General features: G+C 40.3%; 1 protein-coding gene across 1 annotated transcript in view; it reads left to right on the top strand.

The window, feature by feature from the left end:
- nkd1 (NKD inhibitor of WNT signaling pathway 1) overlaps positions 1-24,396 on the top strand; it is a 63,836-nt gene that overhangs the window by 1,459 nt on the left and 37,981 nt on the right. The gene's annotated exons all lie outside the window — the stretch shown is intronic.

Below are 24,396 nucleotides of genomic sequence, written 5' to 3'. Positions count from 1 at the left end.
TAATCCGTAATATATCAGAAAATGAGCAAAAATGTTGATAATTGTAAAGATGTTTGCAAAGTATTATTTTGATGAAACATAAATAATGAGTCTGCTTTATTAATAATAAGTATAGCTATTTATATTTACTACCTTATGATAAATATTAATATTTACTGGTGAGAGGCTGAAATTCCGAGGAGTTTGACAATTTAAAGTTGAACAAGGTCTCTAAACGATTAATCGATTATCAAAAATGTTTATCAATTAATGTGATAATCGATTAGTTGTGGATAAAAGTAATAATGATAATAATAAATGAAGGCACAGTGATTGACATGTTAGCACATCTGCGTCACAGTTCTGAGGACCAGGGTTCAAATCCAGCCTCCCTGTGTGGAGTTTTCATGTTCTCCCCGTGCCTGCGTGGGTTTTCACTGTGTACTCCGGTTTCATCCCACATTCCAGCAACATGCATTGTAGGTTAATTGCGTGCCATAATCCCGTAATAAACACCCCTCTCTGACAGCATCAGTCGCAAAGTGACCAATGTTATCCCTGTCAAAAAATACAACATATTGGAAACAGCTCTTATGTTGGATTTTATTTGTGTTTGTTTGGCATTGACAATGTGAATTTCAACACTTGTTTGGTCTCTCCGGGAGAAACAAATGTTGGTTTTCAGGCCAGTTGATGTTTTTTCAAAAGGCGACAATAGATCAAGCCAGAGTTCAAAGCATTATGGGGTGACAGTCTGGTGACATGTGATGATGGTAAAAGCCAGGGAATGTTGGTCAGGCTTGACGTTTTTGTCTTTCTGCATTGTCATAGACACACAGAGTTGTTGTTGTCAAGTGAGGGGAAATCCTTTGGAACTGCTTCAGAGGAGCTTTAAGCCTCTTTGGTTGGCAGTGTTGTCCTCAAATGGTGAAAATTGGTGGTCGTCGTGAAGGAAAAGGAAAATAGAGTTCATCCACCACCCACACTTGTCTATCTCCTGAATGCAGCTTCCAAGAACAGCTTTATTTTGCCCATAAGGAGGAATCCAAACCTTCTGAGACATGTCACGGTGTGTAAAGGTCACAATAGTCGCCTTATAAAGCAAATGCTATAAAAAGTAGCCCTTGCGATAGGAGTGTATACTGAAAAGACAAACCATCCGGTGAGTCTAAAGTCTTCTGAAGTTTTTTGTCACAGTTGTCTTTAAACACTGGATCGTTACAGGGCTGTTGACACTGCAGTTAAGAACACTGGATTGTTTGTCCAGGAATTAAGAATTTAGATACACGTGGGCCCTCGGTTTATGATGGTACTGACATATTGGGTTTTAAGGTTAACGAATTACTGTAAGTTGATGGAAGGTCACAAGAAGGCGTGCTCAATTACCGCTGCGCTTCAGGAACCGAGGACCCCCTGTATATTGTCCAATAGTGAGAACCAGAAAGTTAAAGTTCCAAAATACTGCAAGTGAAATGTACTTATAATTAGATTTTACGCCGATTTTATCGGTGTGATCGGTATCGGCCGATAATTAGCATTTTATGCTGATCGAATAGGTGAGTATGTTGGACAGTATTATAGAATGAGTAAAAAAAAAAAAAAAATCTGTGTATAGGTAAATTTGCAAGTAGAAAACCGCAAATAGGGAGAGGAACACTATATAAGAAGGAACAACACATGAAATGATCATTATCATCATCATAGTGTTCTCTATTTTTTGTGACAACTTAATGTGACTCACTAGCAGCCATGTGGTAGCGGAGGAGAGCATGCTGTAACAACGCGAGAGATTGTGTGATTTCTGAAGATGAAAAACATGCCGGCGCCCCTTGCACAGTCTTTTTCAACGGCGGCTGGTCGCTTCGTTCTTTCCTTTTTTCCTTCGCTAGCTTTGCTAGCAGCAGTAACTTACAGAGAGCCAGTTGCTACCCGCGCAGCTACGTCAACACCAGCTCGTCTCGCCATGGAGAATCCGAGTCAATGCGAGTTGCCGTTGAAGAGGAAAAAAGCTGATTCTTCCACCTCACCTGAGGATTTGCTTGATTTGACAGAGATACAGACGAGCGTCCTCTTTTCAATCGACAAGAAATTGTCAATTGCACTTGACTTGCTTTGCCAGGAGATCACCGAACTCAGAAAGAGCTTGGAATTCACGCAACAAGTAAACGAGCGAAGATTATACTGCGCTTCGATCAAACATGATGTCAACGTCAGCATAACTACAAACTCTTAGACTGGAATATAAACTCATGAAAGAAACTACGTTGGACATTCAATCAAGAAGCATGCGTGACAACCTCATTTTCTCAGGCATTCCAGACAATGCTCCGGAAGACCCCGAGGTGCAGATTAAAAGGTTTATGATGTCCGCGCTCAAGATACAGCAAGATACAGTCGACAAGATTACTTTTCACCGTGCCCACCGTTTGGGAGGCCCTGGTCCAGGGCCTCCCAAATCGACCACGTCCCATCATTGCAAAGTTTGAACACTTTCAGCAAAAAGTGTTTGTAAAATCCAAAGGTCGGGCTCTTAAAGGGACTTAGTTTGGAATGAACGACCAGTTCCCCAAGGGGATTAATGAGAGGCGTAGAGTTTTGTACCCGTTGACAAAGGCAAACGAGCGTGGTTAGTTGTCGACAAGCTATATGTTGACGGCCAACTGTTTCGTGATGCCAACGTCACGCCCTGGCTCTTCTCGATAAGTACTACTTTTGATCTGTTGCCGTTATGAATTGTCAAAAATGTATTTCATTTGGTTTCATTCTTTCCTATCTCTCTGCTTTCTTGCTGTGCTTGCTTCCACACACACTAAATGCACAAGTCGCTCAAAACTCTTTTTGCGCACAACAAACCACCACTACACACCATATTATCCCCTTGTCACTGTTTATTTCCAATGCTCAGTGTTTGCTCGTTACCCTTCTCTGTACCCTGGCTTTGCAGTACTCAATTATAGCATCTCTATCACCCTCTCTAAATAACATACGTCAAGACAATACCAAAAAATCTCCCGAAAACTGTCAAAAAGACAACAACAAAGAATGCATAGTACCAAATCTATTTAAAATTATGATACACACACTCATTATATGTCACACTTAAATTAACATTTGTGTCTTGGAATGTCAATGGCATTTAATCACAGGCAAAGAGAATTAAGGTTATGGATTATACCACTAAATTTAAAACAGACCTTCTCCTATTACAAGAAACGCACCTTACTTAAGTCCGAAGAAAAATGCCTCATTGACTCTAATTTCACTCAGGTTATCTCAGCCTTTTATAACTGTTGACAAAGAGGAGTCTCAATACTAGTCCATAAAAGACTACTTTTTACAATAAATAGTACAGTAGTAGATCCAGAAGGCCGATATATAATTATACAGGCTACAATATTTAACAAGCTTTATACAATTGTCAATGTATAGGCTCCAAATAAAGATGATCCAGCCTTTTTTCCACATGCTCTTTTCTCACTTGTTAAACCACTTCTACAATTATTATGGGAGGTGATTTTAACCTTACGCTAAATCCCCTAATAGATCGCTCAAATCTAAAAAATGGTAATCAGCCACAATGCTCCAATATACGAGAGCAGTATATGGATGACATTGGTCTCATTGCCATATGGAGGCTGAAAAACCCTACAAAAAGAGAATACACAGTTCATCGCTCTTTCTCAAGAATAGATTTTTCTTTCAAACAATTCGGCAGCTCAAAGAATTACTCCCAAAATGCATCCAATCATCATCAGCGACCACGCACCGATTTCTCTCAAAACTAAAAAGTTAATCAAATTTGGGACCCCCGCCAACATGGCGCTTCAACACGTCCCTATTGAAGGACCCAGATTCTGCTTCTTCGTGAGGAAGGAATGGGATGAGTTTCTGAAATTCAACAACTCCCCAACCATATCCCCATCTCTGTTGTGGGAAACCTGTCAAGCTATTGTGAGAGGTCGCATCATATATTCTTCGTATAAAAAAAAAAAAAAGAACAAAAAATGGAATCGAGGAAAAAATTTAACACCTCACAGAAGAATATGCAATTAATCTGATAGACACGCTTAGAAACCAACTTCAAAAGGCAAAACATCAGTTAGATATTATCTTATCAAAAAGAACAGATTTTCTACAACAACAGTTAAGATACACTAACTTTGAGTACAATAATAAATCGGGAAAATTCCTTGCGAACCAACTTAAGCACAATAAAGAAAAATCATTAATTAGAGCCATTCAATATTCAAACGGCAACTGTACACAGTCACCGTTAGAAATGAAATTTTTATAGCAGTTTATACGCATCTTCGAACAACCAAGATCAAAAAGAAATGTAATCTTTTATTAAGGATCTAAACATCTCTCAATTAAATACACAAATTAAAGACAGCCTTGATTTTAAGCATCACAGAATTACAGAACTCATTAGAAAATATGCCTCCGAGACGGGCGCCTGGTCCGGACGGAATCCCTGTTGAATTCATTAAACATTTTTGGCCAATACTAGCGCCTCTATTTTTCAGAACAGTCAATGAGATAAAGGATAAAGGTAGAATTAGTAGCCATATGAACACAGCTTCAATTAAGTTATTACTAAAGCCAGGTAAAGACCCCACTCTCCCGGCGAATTATCGGCCCTTATCACTGATTAATGTAGATATCAAGATTATCTCAAAAGCCCTCACAGCGAGACTTGAAAAGGTACTTCCGTCGATAATCCACTATGACCAGACAGGCTTCATTAAAGGTAGAAGTTCCACAAATGTCAGACGTCTGTTGAATTTAATAAGCATGTCACAGTGTAAAAATCTAAACGCAATCATCATGTCACTTCACGCAGAGAAAGCTTTCGATAAAGTCAACTGGGCTTTCCTGTTTGCAGTACTTAGCAAATTTGGCTTTGGAGATTCATTTATACATTGGATAGCAACATTATACAATTCGCCGAAAGCGACAGTCACCACAAATAGGATCACTTCACAAAATTTTACAATACAAAGAGGAACCAGACAAGGATGTCCACTCTCACCAATGCTAGTTGCAATATTTATCGAACCTCTAGCTACGTCAGAACGCTAATATTAAAGGTATCTGCTCACTAGTGACAGAACACAAAATCAATCTATATGCTGATGATATTCTTTTTTTACTTACAGGAACCCAAGTATTCTCTTCAGGCAGTCTTAAATCTCATTGAAACATTTTCACAAATATCAGACTACTCTATTAACTGGACAAAATCAACAATACTCCCAATAACAGCAAGCTCATGGACTCCTGCAGATCAAATCCCAGAGTACCCTATGCCTATAGGAAACATTAAGTACTTTGGTTAGCTCTGTGAGTTTTGACAAAATATTGATACCTATCTAAATTACACACCACTTCTGGAAAAAATCTCATCTGATTTAAGACGCTGGATTAACTTGCCTATATCATTACTGGGAAGAATAGCTGCAATAAAAATGAAAACCTTACCTCAAATAAATTCTTTATTTTCAATGATTCCATTTAAGACAACATTTAAATGGTTTCAAACCTTAGATTCTGCTGTAAAACATTTTTATTCAAAAAATAAGAAAAATAGAATCAGTCTATCTACTCTTCAGAAAAGTAAACAGGAGGGAGGCCTAAATGCTCCCAATTTTAAACACTATTATTTAGCTAACCAATTACAATACCTCATCAAATGGTTGCACCACAGTGAGGAGTGTGATTCTTGGCTGGAATTGGAACAGATTGCAACAACATCAAATTACCAAAACATCATCGCGGGCCCTGCGGGTTGGGGGGGGTGGCGTCTGGCTCTCCTGGGGATGTAGGGGCGGGTGGCGGGGCGTGTGGGGTGGTGGGTGGGGTGGTGTGGTTGGCTGGGGGGTGGCATTGGGTCCCTGCGGCACCCGCTGGGTGGCCGTTTGTCGGGGTGCCTCGGTGGGGCCGGCGGACCACCCTGGGTCCCGGTGTGGGACGTATCCCGTCCGCCGGGCTGCTCTCGGGTGGCCCCCTGGGCCTGATCTCGCCTCTCGATTGATTAGGTTGGGTCCTCAACCGCCGCGATGCGGCCACAGCAATTACAGGACACTTCTGTCAGTCTGTGTGCATGTAAAACGGTTTCAATTCACTTGCATGTATCCGCAGTTACACACCCCTTACTGCAACAAATAAGTCATGAATATGCAAATCGCTTGTGTATCCCCTCACTTATACTCTCGTCCTGTACACTTTATAATTTATTTATAATTTTCATAATTAATGCCACCACACTTCAGTTGTACAGCCGGGTTCACGACCCTGGTCCTGGATGCTTCTTCTCCTGTCCTTGTCCTGTTCTATCTTCTCCTGTCCTTCCCTCACAGGGTGTAGCACTACAGCCCCATGCAACACTCATGTCTAATGTTTCATTTTTGTAGATAATGTAATGATTTACTTCACTCATCCTATTTACAATTAGTGCTTTGTCTTTTGTCTTTGTTTCTTTCTCCCTTCTAGAAACTTTGTTCTGTTCGACTGATCAAGTCTGATTCTCAATAAACCTCAATTATAATACCACAACGGAAGCTTAAAAACTCCACTGGGCCACAGTAAAACTGTTTCCGCATAAAAGGGATACAGATTTTCCATTTTGCTTGTCCTAGCAGCCGAACAGGACAAAAAAAAACAAAAAACAAAAAAAAGCCATGTGGTAGGTGGCGGTGGTGCGACAGTGATTGAGCGGTGTTGGCAGGTGGGTCTTGACATATGACATTGGGGTCATGTGGTATCCTGTGTGCACCCTGTTGTGCTGCACCCCTCCCTATAGATATCACATTCTGTGTTATGCGCATCCTCGGATAGACATTGAACATCGCACGACAGCACCCACTTTAAAATCTTTTGTGACATCTTGTGCCACTTTTCAAGCATTCATCGTTTATATTCCTGCAAAAAAAAAAAAGTAAAATACTGGCAAAGTCACCCTTCTCTTTAAAATCCTCCTTTAGACCCCCCCACCTGGTGCGCCCTTCTGTTCTCGCAGACTCCATCTGTTTGGTGCGTTTACCCAGTGGCCTTGTGTTGCCGGATGAAACAAGACGCCGTTTGAAATGGGGTCCTCACGGGGAGGTGTCCCCATTGACAGTCAAGGCTTCAGTTGTGTAGTACAAGTGTAGACTCCCGCCTCTCTTTTTTTGTTTTAAAGCTGTTTCCATCAATTGGTGCAATTTGGCATGGTTAACTTAAGAATGGTAAATGCTGAGTTCCATTCCTACGATGGCATCTTTTGAGGTACCGTATTTTCACGACCATAAGGTGCACCATATTAAAAGGCGGAGGCTCAGTTACGGGGTCCATTTCTGTATTTAACACATACATAAGGCGCACTGTATTATTGGGCACAGGCATGGTAAAACATAACGCTAGCTTGAAACATACGATAGCATGCATGCACGCTAAAACATACGCTAGCGTATGTTTTTAAAAAGGCAGCGGGAGCAAAACTGAGTTCGGTTGTACTTTATTGAAGTATTTAACAATGTACTCACGTTATTTTTTGATCAATCCTCATCCACAAATCCATAAAAGTCCTCATCTTCTGTATCCGAAATGAACAGCTGGGCAAGTTCTCCATTAAACATGCCGGGTTCCCTCTCATCATTGTTGGAGTCGGTCTTTTTGCCGGGGGACTGTTCAGCAATGATGCCGGCTTTCGCGAAAGCTCGGACAACAGTCAAAGCAGATACCTTAGCCCAGGCACCCACAATCCATTCACATATGGTGGCGTAACTCGCCCGGCGCCTCGTCTTCTTGACTTAGCGAAGCTCGTTTTCCTGTGCCATTTTCGGGGGTCCTTAGCCAAACCGATGTTGTTTTGCACAATGCAAATACCGGCGCTATATACCTACTGGTGGCATGCCTTTAGCGTCCTCTTTCACACGCACCGTTCCCCCTTTAACGTCCGCATGCTGTCCTCAGTCACGTCAGCCTTTCCTCTATATAAGCAGCGTGTCAGCAGGAAATGTCAGTCAAGCGGAGCGCTCATCAAAGTCACACAACATTTACAGATTTGGAGCACTCATCAAAGTCACACAACATTTACAGATTTTGGAATTCGGTGCACACATAAAGCGTGCCGGATTATAAGGCGCCTCGTCCATTTTGGAGAAAATGTAAGTCTTTTAAGTGCGCCTTATGGCCGTGAAAATATGGTACTTTCATAAGCGTGTCGTGAGCCATGATGTCCACTAGCCAGAGGCTGAGCTGCACTGTGTTTGTGTACGGCAAAGATGTGTAGCTAGAGTGCGAGGCAGTGACATGTCCTGACCCTTAATTGACACAGTATATTCCTTGTGGAAATCGGAGGTTCCGTACCAAAAAATACAAATACTGTACATGCACTGTTATGCCACAGATGCTGTATCATTTAAGTGGGCCCCTTGCTCTTCGCAGGGGTTAAGGATCAAGCCCTGATGCGAATAGCAACAATTTCCAAATAATAACCCCCTCCAAAAAATGTTTTTATCATCACCTATATTGAAACTTTGAACACTAAATGTAACCCAAACTATGGTCCCAAAACACTGGAATATCACTTCAATCTAATTTTACATTACCCTTAAAAATAAATGGCTCTGGGATATGAGTTTGAAAAAAAAAAATCCACAGGAAATACACACTGGCATGTTTATCACCACTTCGTAACCTGTAAAAATACACGTTACTACTTTTCTATAGGCCATTAGGCTTTTGACTTAGTGATACATAGAGCCCCTCCTTTTTAAACACATACAGCATATCAGAGACATCTCTTAATATTTAATTGGGAACTTACTCTACCTTACATTGAGCAACCAGCCATTACTCATCAGCTGTTAACCTACACCACTTCCAATAGGGATTTGGACCTTTCTCTGTATCATCTTGAGCAGTGGTTCTCAACTGTTGTCACCCTTGGACCCGCACTTTCCTGTTGTTGCACCCACTTTCATAGAAGTTAAGAACAATAAATATTTGTTTTGTTTAAAATGTTTTTTAAATGCCATTTCAAATGAGTTTGCTGTACTGCCAAAAGTATATTGCTAGCCATGACATCTGCCAGCCACAGGCTGAGCTGCACTGTATTTGTTCACAAAGTAAACTAGCAGGTAGACCACAAGGAAGTAACATTTCTTGTCACTTTCCTACCATGTTCCGTGTGGGAGCTTGGTACGCCTCTATACTGTACAAAAAAAAAATATGAATACAATTTCATGCAATTCTTTTACTAGCTGTCTGCGACCCACCCAAAATGAGTCCATGACCTAGTTTTGGGTCCTGACCCATGAATTGAGAATCACAGATCTTGAGAAGGGTGCCCGACTGGCTAGCACATCTGCCTCACAGTTCTGAGGCCCCGGGTTCAAATCTGGCCTCGCCTATGTGGAGTTTGGATGTTCTCCCCGTACCTACGTGGGTTTTCTCCGGGTAAACCAGTTTCCTCCCACATTCCAAAAAATGCATAAAATGCATCGTAGGTTAATTGACGATTATAAATTGCCCATAGTTGTGATGGTGAGTGTGAATGGTTGTTTGTTTATATGTGCTCTGCGATTGGCTGGCGACCAGTTCAGGATTTACCCCCCCTCTTGCCCAGAGTCGGCTGGGATAGGTTCCAGCGCACCCGCGACCCTAGTGACGGTAACCGGTATGGAAAATGGATGCATGGATGATCTTGAGAAGTTAACCCCACAAGGGGTTAACTTCTCAACCCCCCCCCCCCTTGCCTGTTTGTCAGTCCTCTACAAGAACCTGCCATCTCGCTGCTGTTCGCTGTCAAATGGGTCGCCAACATTGACTACTCCTCCGTAAACATGGGGCCTTGGAAGAAGGGTGCTTGAACGGCATTTTGAGACACTTGAGAAAGAGCCCAAAAATCTACAGATGGGCGAGTACTTGAGCTTTTCCGCCTGTAGGTGAGTTCGCAAGTGGTGATTTGTGAATCGGCGGAGGTTTACAGTTTACCCTACCTCAAAAAAATTAATCCAAACTATCAGTGCGTAGAACTCTTTTACATGAGCACATAATTTAAATTGTACCCTTCCGTTAACTGCCCTCTTTTGTTTATCAGGAACAGAACCAATTGATCCAGGAACAATTTGACCTGAGCCATTCTTAATGCCAATAAATGTTGAAAATCTAAAATCTCATTATTAAGACCAGCAGAAGATGTTTCACACTGAAAAAGTACTTTTATAAACTTTTTTTTAATGTTAGACAATTTGACTGGGAACAAAATACCATGTCTTACTTGAAATTTAAATAAAAAATTAGATTTAGGTGTTAAATCAGAAATGGGAATTTGGACCTGCAGTGTAAATTAAACTTTAAGTAGAAAGAGGGTATCAAAAGACTGTTTTGGATAAAATTTAAAAAAGATATGTGATGATGAAGACTACTGGCCTGGCATGCCTAGTAGAGGATTTTTACTTTAGAAGGCAGTATGAACAGGGATCGTTTTGACAGTGTTTTCAGCTGTACATGAAACGTAAAATAAATAAAAAAATTAAAAAACAACTATTGGGAATTTTCCCATGTTGGTTTTACATTTGCAGTTAGTCCTGTGTGCAATCTGATTGAAGGCATGAAAGAATTCTCCTCCAAAGCGAGTCACCGCAAAACTTGTCCCGCGTCACCGCCTGTTCATTCTCGTTATATTACTATTGAGGTAAAAGGATTTTAGGGAGCATGTGGGCCCTTTTCAGATGCATTCCCTCAGCCTCTAAGCGTGATAAAAGACAGGTTGTGCTCGGCTGTTGTCTTTTTGAACGTCACAAAGCGAGGGCCTTTGTCTTAATGCTGAAAGCACCTTTCACATGCAGACTCCTCTTCCGCTCCCTTTTTAGCACTTTTTAACCCCCCTTCCACCACCACCACCACCGGTAGGCCCTCTTGTGTGACGTATAGCCCACTCCCAGTATGCTCTACCTCCCTCTGCGATCCCATGGGACGAGGGTCTGTTGTTGGTCTTTGAAGTGGCTGCAAAGAGGGGAGGGCGGAGTTCGGAGGCACATTCTAAAGGGAAGAAAAGCTTCAAGCTTACAGGGAGAGGTTGTGGACGGGGGTAGCACCTGGCCGTAGAGGGGGCCATGTGATTTTTTTTTTTTTTTTTTTCCCTCCCTTTTTTATTTTTATTTTTATTTATTTTTTTAAGTGCTCCCGTGAGAGGATGGGGTAGAAGTGATGATGCCGGGGCGACATGCTGGTCGCTTTAATGCCACATTTGGCATTGCATGGTGTGGAAATAAATGTTTTACTGCAACTATGGATGAGAAAAGTCCCTGAAATTATTGATTTTGAAAGATAGCACGTCTGCCTCACAGCTCACTTCTGAGGTTCAGGATTCGAATCTCAGTTTCTCCCCTATGCTTGCATGGGTTTTCTCTGCGCATGTGAGGTTCGTTAAAGACTCTAGCTGTAGTCTAAATTGTCCATAGGTGTGAACGTGAGCGTGAATGCTTGTTTATCTATATGTGCCCTTCGATTGGCTGGCAACCAGTCCATATTGTTTCCTGCTTCACTCTCCAAATGTCAGCTGGAATGGATTCTAAACATGCATGTTAGGTTCATTGAAGATTCGAAACTGTCCATAGATGTAAATGTGAGTGTGTATTTGATCTTCTGTGCCCTGTGATTGGCTGGCTACCAGTGAAGGGTTGACCCTGCCTCTTGCCCAGTCAGCTGGGATAGGCTCCAGCTCACCCGTGCACCCTATTAAGGACAAGTGCTATAGAAAAGATGGAGTTGTGCATTCATGTCAGCAAACTCCCATAATTCCTAAAATAGTGGACCTCCCCTCAATAGAAGCCATGACCCAATTAATCGCCAGATGCGCCTGATCCACGCAAACAAATATAAGCCTCTTTTTTCATTAGGAAAAAAGTGAATATTAACTGTGATAATCTTTATCCAAGATATCATTCACACGCGAACATTAAGTAGTTAACCATTGAGCCCATTTGAACTCTGTTGCTAATGAAAACTGCAGTACCGAAAGTGCAAATGCCTCTTGGGTGAATTACCGGGCAGAGCCTTCTCCTCTCAGTATTAAAGATGATCTAATGGCAATTAGCGTTCCGGTAGACTCTGACGATGTTGCCGCTCCACAATGTTGTGTATGTCCATGTCTATTGATGAGGGAACTATGTAACTTATTTGGTCTTCACAGTCTGCCTCGTTTCTTACAATTTTGCTGCATATCGATCCATGAGACCAAGCCATGTTGCAAATAGCAGAAAAATACAATTGAGACCCCCCGTATATTTTTTTAAATAATTGCCTATATAAATATATATATATCCGTAAACTATAATTTCAAAACAGTTTTTACCTTCAAACTCATCTTACATTACCCTGCCTTAAATATAAATTGCTTACAGATTGATTTTCTAAAAAGAAAATTCGCCAGAACCCTACGTTAAATGCACATGCATGTGGCGAAGACTCTCTCTCAAAACCCATGCTCAACTTTTCCCAACATGCAAAGTTTTTCACTCAGTTGAGATGTATCACTTAAACATACTTCATTGATACCAATTCCTGCAGTGGGAGGAAAAAAGTATGTTAACCCTTTGTAATTTCTTAAATTTCTACATAAATTGGTCATAAAATGTAGTCTGACCTTTACGGCTGGAAAAAAAGTTGACTAATTTGGTTAAGTCGACCACAAAAATGTGTTTACCCCGAAATTGTTGCATTGAAACTTTGCCGGATTTCGAAAGGCTGGATTGCTACGTGAGGAGAACAGCACAACTTCAGCGGTAACAGTGTCTCGAGATGAAAATGACATTGAGAGCGACACCGACAGAGAGAATGAAATGGTGTGTGACGGAGATGTTCTGAGGCTCTTCAGCTCTGACACTGAAGAAGACGACTTCAGTGGTTTCAGTGAACAGGAGGAGGATGAATAAAAACACAGACTTTTCTGTTATGTTTGAGCTGTTTTACTTCCGTGTTACAGGCACTGTTTGGAAACAATTAAGGTATGTAAATAAACATTGACAAAACCTTTCTGTGTAAATATCTACTTTCACAACGTATATATCCGTGCCGTATAGTCTGGTGTGGCTGATATATGTAAAAAAAAAAAAAAAATATATATATATATATATATATATATATATATATATATATATATATATATATATATATATATATATATTTTTTTTTAACAAATTTAGTGGGCGGGGCTTGTATTGCGATGCGCTCTATACTCCGGAAAATACGGTAGTACATTACCTCTGATACATCACTTCAGAAAACGAAGCTATAATTTCAAAGTATATTAATATAATAAATCTTTATAAAATAACCTTTATTAGTCGCCATGGTAACGTATCCGGTCGCATTTGAGTTGACAAGATAAAGCCCAATGATCGTAAAAAAATGGGATGCGGTGGGGTCTGAATACAAGATTTTATTGTAGTTTGACATAGTGCAATCGTGAAGGAGCAAATTTGTCTTGTAGTCTGATCCGGGCATTACGTCTCGTCTGTCTCAGACGTGTTGTCTGTCCCACACCGCCAACATGTTTTTTTTTAAAAAAAAATTAAATATAAATAACTTCATTGGCCATCACATATTAACTACGTCAAAAGACATGTGACAAGGCTAAAAAATAAACTAGCTTTTGGATTAAAAAATACTGTGCACGATGGCTACGCGGAGTAAATGTATTTTGCGGAGCCGATCTAACGGCGATCAGCCCAATCAGATTGGTGTCTACAATAAATACTTTAAACAAATATTAAAACCAAAAATGTTTAATAATAGAAGAATAATTATGTTGTGAAATTGAACAGTATGCAGATTATTATTATTTTTTTCATCCTATTACATAGATCATTTTACACTTGAAACTATATGAGTCCCACAATGCATATTTCTGGAAACAAGAAGTCCCAGCCCTGGAACAATGAGTCCCTGCAACCTATTATCGCAGAATACAGATACAGTAATCGTCCACAATATCGCGGTTCTTGAGTTTTATTACAGTTCTTACTACACGGGGATAACTAAACGGATTGAGTGGAAGTGTTAAAGTGATGTGATGTGAAAGTGTTTAAAATTACTTTTTAAGAAAACAAAAGCATTCTGACCAAGCTTCTCCAGAGCGCGTATCCTTTACCTACAAAAATGTATCCTGTATTAATAATATTGTATAGCCTACAATATTAGGTTAATGCTGCAAATGCACAAATTATTGTATTTGAAAATGTTTACTTTGAAGTGAGTATAGTGATAGTAACTTAGTTAACTTTAGCAAACATAAGTGTTAATAAACAGTTATCAAATAAAAAAAATATTTTGCTATACTTATGAATGCAAAATCGAATTCCATCCGATTATTCAAGATCAAGATTCATCTGGTAATTCAAGATTCAGGATTATTTGTCATTGTACAAGACATAATGCAATCAAATTCAGTGCACTCAAGAACTGGATTTAAATCAAATAAAATCACTTCAACTCCAATTCCTCACACCACATTTATACCATACATTCAGTACCATCATATGCAGGAAAGTATAGAAGTCCATTCCTCATGAATGAGAATAAAATTCATTTAAGTAGGAAAAAAATATGTTGAGGGGGTGTGATTACTCGATGGAATCTTCAATATATATATATATATATATATATATATATATATATTCGATTCTAAAAAGATTTTATAGTGACATCCCTACTGATCGTCATTTAAATCACAAGAATAAACAAAGTGTGTTAAAACTAAAACCACACAAACAAGTATATGGTTTCATATTTCTATTGACAAAAACATGTAAACATCCACAGGACGGTGGAAAAAGTCAGTGAACCCTTGGATTACCGTAATTTCTCGTGTATAATTTGCATTCCCTCCCAACAAATGTAAAAAATCAATGGTGCGCATTATACATATGTATAGGAGAAAATTAAAAAACATTTCCCATTTTATAAATGTATGCCGCCATCTACACTTTCATTCCAATATGACAGGGGTACGTATGACTGCATAAGATGTACAGTTGTGCTCATAGGTTTACATACCCTGGCAGAATTTGTGAAAAATGAACAACAACCATCATTAATTTCTTTATGGTTATGTCTTGTTTGATGATAATGCTTTTCTGAAATGCTTGACAGTTTAATTTGAATCCCATTAAAATAAAACTAAATGTGTTTCGCCTGGCCCTTCATGTTTTCTTTAAAGAATTGTGCCCATCTTACAAATTCTTCCTGGGTAATCAAACATATGAGCACAACTGTGATTTCTCATTTACTCAAAAGTAGGGCTGTGAATTTCAAAATAAGAACAAGTAAATAAAAAGTATTACGTGTTCAAATAAAGTGCTTATTTTCAAAATAATTATTTGAAAAAACTAAAAAAAAAAATACAGATTATACTTTGTTTTGATCATACGGGTAGAAGCAAAATCATGCATTGTAAAAATGCCATGGGTAGAAGGGTTTTCCGAATTTTGAGGTCAACTTTGGGGGTGCGTATTGTACATGGGTGCGCATTCTACATGAGAAATTACGGTAAATAACTGGTTATCCCTTAACCAAATGTTTCCTCTAGTTGCAGATCAGACACAATCAACCATCAGAATTAATTGTGAAAAGAAAGAAAAGCACGCCCACATCGTGATGCTCCCTCCACTATGCTTCAAAGTTGGGATAAGGTTTTGATGTTGGTGTGTTGTGCCATTTTTTTTTCTCCACACATGACAGCAACGGCTTCCTCCTTGGGGTTCTCCCAGGAACTCCATTCTTGTTTAATGTTTGACGTATGGTAGATTTGTCAACAGAGATGTTAGCAGGTGCCAATGATTTTTGTAAGTCTTCAGGTGACACGCTAGGATTCCTTTTCTACCTCATTGAGCATTCTGCACTGTTCTCTTGCAGTCATCTTTACAGGATGGCCACTCCTTGGAAGAGAAGCAACAGTGCTAAACCTTTTCCATTTATAGACAGTTTGTCTAACCATGGACTGATGAACATCAAAACTTTTAGAGATACCTTTGTAACCTTCAACCCGATTGAGATGCTGTGGCATGACCTCAAGAGAGCTACTCACATTAGACGTCCCAGGAATCTAGCTGAACTGCAACAGTTTTATCAAGAGGAATAGTCCAAAATTCAACCTAATTGTTGTGCATGTCTGATCTGCAACTGCAGGATAAGTTATTGCTGCCAAAGGGGGGTCAACCAGTAAAAAAAAAAAAAATCCAAGGTTTCACTTACTTTTTCCTCCCTGTCCTGTGAAATTTTATCCATCCATCCATTTTCTGAGCCGCTTCTCCTCACGGGGGTGCTGGAGCCTATCCCAGCTGTCATCGGGCAGGAGGCGGGGTACACCCTGAACTGGTTGCCAGCCAATCGCAGGGCACATACAAACAAACACCCATTCACACTCACAGTCACACCTACGGGCAATTTTTAGATTCTCCAATTAATGCATGTTTTTGGGATGTGGGAGGAAACCGGAGTGCCCGGAGAAAACCCACGCAGGCACGGGGAGAACATGCAAACTGCACACAGGCGGGGCCGGGGATTGAACCCAGGTCCTCAGAACTGTGAGGCTGACGCTCTAACCAGTCGTCCACCATGCCGCCGTGAGATTTTCAACAAAAATATTAAAACATACAATAGTGTGTGTGTAGTATTAGTTTAAGCAGATTCTTTTTGTATACCCTTGTGATTTAGATGAAGATTATAGCACATTTTATGACAATTTTTTTTTTTTTTGCAGAAATTTAAAACATTTCCAAAGGGTTCATATACGTTTTCCTCCCACTGTATTTAGACAGGGTTTGTGGCATCTTAGGGCATTTCAGAAGTTTTTCAGTGAATAGCTGGAGATCTGTTTTATGTAAAAACGAAAAATGTGAATAGTAAACTGCGACTATGCAGGGCATTACTGCAGTAGTCTAAGGGTCAATTCCAATTCTACCCCTCAGCCCTTCCCCTTTGTCTTACCCCTTCCCCAGAGCCCTTCGTTTAAAGGGCCAAGGGGTAAATGGCCCTAGGAATTGGGACATCACATAGTCACCTCTCACCCCTGCTGGCTGTATCGTAGGCAGACGCGACAATTGTTTACATTTGCAAGATGCTGTCTTGTGTCAAATCAATGTTACTATTCTTATAAAAAAAAAAAAAAAAATTGTATTTAAATGTTTCTGTTTGTGCAGTTCCTAAAGGTGACTGGCATTTTAAAATTGTTTATAATGAATGTTTCCTACCACATGACAGGGTGCATACATTTCTGTTTTTCATCTTTAGCTAATCAAAAAATAAATTTTTATAGAAGGAACATTTTGACAAACTTTATGGTCTAACGTCGGCCAATAAGTAACACCAACAACAACATCACAAAACACACAACCAAGCATTTGTAAACACACACAAAAAAGAAAATATCTCAAACAGAATACAATAGAAAATAACTTTGTCACTGTCACAGGAATATCCGTTGTCATTCTTGCACTGGGCTTGTCGTTCTGGAGTGTTGTGTGCTGTTGTAGAAGACTGTTGCCTTGTCGCGTCCCTGTAGAGGTTATTTATTACGTTGACCTCTTTTTTGTTTCATAAACCTGTTGTCAGACAAGGATATGCACAGGGAATCCCAGCAAACGGCATCATGGTGATGAACTACTGCATTACATGAATGATGAGGCTACATCTTAATTATATGGAAAGCGAACATGACCTTATACAAACAAGCGACATTAGCGACGCTACATAGATTCTAAATGTCACCTGACTGTCTACCAATTCTTTCTGATCATTCATAAAATGCTGTACAAGTGTGTTTACTGTGAATTTGTCACCGTAGTCTGAAGGTAGACTAGCGATACGCGAGATAATCATAACAAGCTGTTTAACCAACAATCCAAAACATGAATGACATTTACGGTGATTAAAAGCATGACTGTCATTAGTATGACTATCAATAATTGCTCACATTTATGTACTTCCTTGTCCGTTCCGTCGTCTTGTAAGCAATCGCTTTGGAGTCCCATACACCTCGCTTTCCCTGACCACACTTGGTTTCAAGGGCTATACACTCATTCTCCTAGGAAATGGGATACACCTTCGGTCTCGTGTACGTGCAAAACCAAGGGCTAAGAGAAAGGGGAAGGGCTAAGGGGTAGAACTGGGATTGGCCCTAAATGTCATAATACAGGCAGAAAACCGAGTCTATAATATAACGTCATTCCTCTATGCGTATGCCATGTGTTAATAATACTGCAAGTGCATACGAGTGTGTGTCCGGTCTGGAGACGGATATCCGGATGCACACCAGAGATCAAAGTCGTCTTCGTGTAATGTGCACGGAATCTCCAGGGATTAGCAGCTAGGATTATGCTTTGTCCCCCGTCTCCCTTCCCCCAAATATGCACTTGGAAAAGTGGACAGCACTTTAACAAAGTTGTGTACTTTACGGTTACAGACTAGCCCCCCAACCAGTTGCGGGTGCATTGGTTTGGGTGGGGGGTTCGCAAACCGGAGCTGAGTGGCGTTCCTGCAGTGGTGTCGCTGCTGAGTTCCTCTGAGCCAAATGTGTGCATGCTCGGTGCGTGTTTTAATCACCCATTTAAAAGCTTGCACTCAAGTGGATGTTTAAGTGTTCAAACACTGAATAATTCTCCCTTGTTTGTTTATCGCGTTCACTTCCATAACCCCCCCTGCCTCCCCTTGTGTATTATGCTGTGGCCCGTAGTGTAAATGCTGAATAATTTCACTTGAGCACTGTAAAATGGCTCTCAAGTAGGACAAGATCAGTAACTGCATAACTCTCCAACACTTGAGCCATTTTCCTGTGTGCCTCGTTGCGTTCTACTGATTTTGTATTGTATCTAAAACAGCCATTTCCAACCTTCTTTAAGCGACGCAACCCCTTCAACACCAATACATAGCTGGTGCACTACCTCCTCCCCCAACACAGACTCAAAAAACTCAGCGACACACCCCACAGATAATAAAAATTTGCCATTCATTTCATGATTTTATTATTTTTTTAATGGTATATCGGCAGAGAATGACAGAAACACCTGCAAAAGGCTACTGAGAGAAGACACATCCATCCACAACCGTGTGGGTGAGATGTGCTTAAAAGTAGACTTTACACCGATCTGATCGGCGTTATCTGTATCGGCCAATAATTAGCATTTTATGCTGATCAGCTTTCATGTCATAAGTCGCCGATCCGATCAATGACGTCATCAATCGGCTCTGCACAAGACATTTAACTCCGGGTCTTCGGCGTGTATGAATCCAAAAGCTAGTTTATTTTTAGCCTTGTCACGTGTCTTGTTGCGCAGTACTGTAACCATCTGACGCCAATAAAGTTTTTTTCATTCTTGTCGGTGAAAAAACTCGTCGTCGGTGTGGGACTATTTTGCGGTGTCTCAGACAAACAACACGTACGTTATTTGCAGTCTGTGCACAACCGAAGTACGTCGTGGGGAACGTAATCTAAATGCTTCAACACAAATTTGATCGAGCACCCGAAGAGTGTATACAAGGAACACGCCTTGTTCAAGCAACGCAGCGTGGAGGGGGGGGGGGGTCAAACCGACTCAAACTCTGGACAACATCCGTCCATATAGCCGGGACAGTGAGAAAGTTAGAGTAAGCATGTCATTAACAGTATTTATTAAAGTAATTTAATTGCAATAAAGTCATTTAATTACAGTAAGTTAGCACCAATTATTTCTGTCAGTTGTAATGTTGATTTGACCTAAACTTATGTCAGTGGCCAATCCTTGAATGCCCCCTAGAGGTCATTGGTGTTTTAACTTGTCTAAAATGCTAGAGAATAATTTGAGCTGGGACGACAGGCTCCAGCAGGCTCGCAACCCTTGTGAGGATAAGCTGTACAGAAAATGGATGGATACAGTATAAGTAAATGAACAAGTCATGTAAACAAACACATTGCTCCATCTTGTGATCGGTTTTTAAAACCTGCTGATCGGTGATCGGCCCCAAAAATCCTGATCGTATAAAGCCTACTTAAAAAACATTTAAACAAAGTCAAGGGTTGGACTTTGTATTATTCAAAATTGTGATGCCAATATTTTCCCTTTTACTGCAGACGAATATCTGCTCCAAATATCAGTTATCAGTAGGGCTGCGCGACACTGGAGAAAAATGACATTGTGATTTTCTTTAACACTGCAATGTGTTCTATATAGAAAATATAGGATAACGTACATGTAATGTGAAAACCAGCACACATTTCTCTTTTTCCCACTATAGGGAAAACTATGCTCAGTAGAGCATAAAATTATACAAAGGCATTTGTATGAAGTCTACCTGTATTTAAATGCCCTGTAGTATTGAGCAATACTCCGGCCAGACATGAAGTTAAAATCATTTCTTTTCAGTTATACTGTACTGTCATTAGAAAATTCCTAACATTTGTTTTTAATCAATTGGTTTTTCTACACATTCATTAGTATTTCTATATTTTAGTGCATTTGTTTAAGTAAAACATTATACAAAAAAAAATAATTATACAAAGGCATTTGTATGAAGTCTACCTGTATTTAAATGTCCTGTAGTATTGAGCAATACTCCGGCCACACATGAAGTTAAAATCATTTCTTTTCAGTTATACTGTACTGTCATTAGAAAATTCCTAACATTTGTTTTTAATCAATCGGTTTTTCTACACATTCATTAGTATTTCTATATTTTAGTGCATTTGTTTAAGTAAAACATTATACAAAGGCATTTGTATGAAGTCTACCTGTATTTAAATGCCCTGTAGTATTGAGCAATACTCCGGCCACACATGAAGTTAAAATCATTTCTTTTCAGTTATACTGTACTGTCATTAGAAAATTCCTAACATTTGTTTTTAATCAATCGGTTTTTCTACACATTCATTAGTATTTCTATATTTTAGTGCATTTGTTTAAGTAAAACATTATACAAAGGCATTTGTATGAAGTCTACCTGTATTTAAATGCCCTGTAGTATTGAGCAATACTCCGGCCACACATGAAGTTAAAATCATTTCTTTTCAGTTATACTGTACTGTCATTAGAAAATTCCTAACATTTGTTTTTAATCAATCGGTTTTTCTACACATTCATTAGTATTTCTATATTTTAGTGCATTTGTTTAAGTAAAACACGTTGTTGTTTACACTTGAAGTTTGTCTCTTCAGTGATGCCGTGGCTCTCCCCCCTGGCCCACTGTATAATCTGTTGTGACATGCATTAATTCGCCACATTCTGAAGAGAGATACTGTACAGTAAATGCAGGCGTGTAATTGTTTTCAGTGTCCTCATTAATAGTTATACAATATATATATATATATATATATATAAAACACTCTGGGCTGCTCTGTGTATGTTGCTTGATGGGTTATAATTTACTGTAACATCGGTGCTAATCTTATTAGCATGGCAAACCAAATCCCTCTGCTGGTTACTTATTCATATTACATTATTCATATTACTTATTCACATTACATTATTATTAATTGACGGCATAATAATAAACAAACATTGCGCAGGACCATGCAATGTGACTATTGCAAAAACGTACATTGCAATGACGATGCTCAAACGATATATTGTGCAGCCCTAGTTATCGGCCTCCTTTTAAAATACTAATAATCAGTATCGTATCGGCTCTGAAAAAAAACAAAAAAATCAGTCTATCACTAGTCAACACGGATAACAAATTGGGATTTAAAGGGCGAGTCACGCACTGCCTTCAACATCCCGACACAGTTGCCGCACCCCAAAAAATATATTAAAGAAATAAAAAAATCAGACAAACTTTAATTGCCAATTCAACTGATTGAACCATGTACTGTACCCACTTCAACATTTTTACAGCGTTGGTACACCCCTGCTTCCCTGCACCCATGCACAAAACAGTCTTTGAATTTTGAATTCATGCACCTCCCTCAACACCCTGTCACCCGCACATAACTTCAAAATAATCTGAAAAGTGTTTTTTGTGAACGTTTTAAGTTACGTACCGCATGAGACATTCCAACAGGCTTCACCCCCCCCCCCCAAATAAAAATGGCAGAAAAGCTTTTATTGTAAATGTATTTTATTTTACTGCCACACACCTTCTTCAACATCCCGACAGAGTTTGTGCGCCCACCCTCCGCACACACCAGCACAGAAAAGTAGCACAGTTGATGAATCCCTACTCTTAAAGGGACGTGGGAGGCTCCGTGCATGCACTCTGAAGGTTCTGTAAACACAGCTTCAGTATTTATCCTCTTTGTGTGAGAGAGCACCGGTGATCAAGCGAAGGTAAACAGAGCATTGTGATGGCGCTTCCAGAGGGTCTCCTCGTCTCTTCCTGTGCCACCATGTTTGAATTGTGTGCTGTAGGGGAATGTTTTGGAGGTGAGAAAAGACAAACAGACCATCCTCTACTGGAGTGTTTATGCTCCACGGGTGCCCAGAGAGGACCGTGACCCTATGGGCGACTACAAAGACCTTTGAATTCATCCCCTCCTACTCAAGTTGTCTTTACCAGTGATGAAGGGTTGCATTCAAAGGATATTGACCCCATGTTCCTATAGTAGACGTCATGTTCTACTTTGTACAGCAAACTTGTCGAGAAGGAATCAACAACTCATACATTCCACACATTAAACTGATTTCCCAATGATCCTTAATCCCCAACATCTTGAGTATCAGGAACAATTGATGGATGCATCGTGGTTACCTTCAACTTGTTTTGAGGTGTTTTAGATAGCTCGTGGAATTGTTCAAATTCCTCATCCTCAGTCATTTAGTGTTTGTTGTCCCTCGAGTGGATCTGTGGTGGACTGTTTTCAGCCGGGTGAGCACATGGACGTACTGGGCCCAAAATTGAGCCCGGGAATTTAGATGGAGAGGCCCCCAGTGCACACAACCGAATACCGAGTTTTTGTTTTGTTTACCCTGCTTTGCAACAAAGCCCCGAATACCAACCAGTAAGCAGTGACTGTGATTTTAGGTCTCATCATTTTTGCTGTATACACTGTATGCATGATAGAATTGCCTACCCAGTACGGCTTCCTTTCTCACAGCATCTACTGGTCTGGTTATTGCTGCTTCCTGTTCTATTCTCCTCCTTCTTCCCCAATAAGACCACCACATCTTCCGCCTCCTCCTCCTCAAAGACCAGCACCACCTCCTCACTGCCACCATGGGGTCACCCAGTCCCTCAATAAGCCCTATGCTCGTGACCTTCATCCCTGCTGCTGCTGCTGCTGCTAATAATAATAATAACAACAGTTATGATCTCAATACACAAAGGCCGTTTAGGGTTTGTCTGCTGCTGAACAACAATAGTTGATCACACCGCGCACAGCACAACAGAAAGGGTCCGACCAAGTCAAGAATCATAAACACATGGTACAGGCTGCAGGCTATAATCTCTAGCGGTACTCCAGTCGGCGGCCGGGACAATCAGGTTGCCTTGTGTCAGCTTTGTTGACATAAGGCTAACCTATAAATCGTCTTACATTTGTTGAGTAGTAATCTGTAATTTATGTTTTGTTAAAAGATAGCTGTGTGTATTGGAAACTATATAGGAATTATCCTACTCAGAAGGTCTGCCTGGAATGGACCGGCCGTTCTGGAGTTTTCCCGAAATTTCCAATTGCCACCCCGCCCCCGTTTGTTCGGGTCGGCAGTAGCACCGTTTCTGATGCGGAGAATGTCGGTGCTGTTTGACTGTCGCCACTTGTTATTTTAGTGCCTTAATCGGCAGCACTCTTGCAACAGCTGCGTAAATGTCGGAGATGGTGGACTGCCTACAGTGGTGCTCTATGACTGGACGGTTGACGGGGGGACCTGAGCTGAGTGTCTGCAAAGTGGCCTGGAGGAGTTGAGGAGTGATGTGGAGCTAGATGGTACTGGATAATGGAGACATTCTGGATGTATCTGTATGTATTCGACAACAGACACTCAGGGTTTGAAATACTCAAAATTTTGTACAGCATTTATTGCTATACAAAATTATTTTCATGTAGCAATTGCTAAGATTTGTGGAGCAATAATTTTAATAAAAGTTTCACTAAGTACTAAATCACTGTCTAATTTGTTGCTTTTTTAACCTAAAATTTAAAACACTTTACTCCATATATAGAGGCAAATTTTGACCTTTTGAAAAAGCCTGTTGTAGCAACCCTGCATATTGTTCCTAAGTCTGTGGTTTCCGATTGTCAGGGGGGTCCGTGAAGGTAACAGGAGGCATGTGCGGGAAGCAAGGGAGATGGACGTTGGGGAAAGGACAGTTGGGTACCACGCTATTTAATGTTCTTTCCCCTTGTCCTCCCTTGGTGATAACACGATGCCATGGAGGCGATGATTAGTGACTTATAATGCGTTGTCACTGGACGCAAAGAGAGCTTTCACCTATGAGGCTTGGTAGCCAGGGGGTGTAATA

Source organism: Phycodurus eques, chromosome 2, assembly GCF_024500275.1.
Source record: "Phycodurus eques isolate BA_2022a chromosome 2, UOR_Pequ_1.1, whole genome shotgun sequence".
In the NCBI taxonomy this organism is placed as follows: domain Eukaryota; kingdom Metazoa; phylum Chordata; class Actinopteri; order Syngnathiformes; family Syngnathidae; genus Phycodurus; species Phycodurus eques.
Note: the sequence above shows the minus strand (reverse complement) of the source record. Positions and strands in the feature narration are given on the sequence as shown.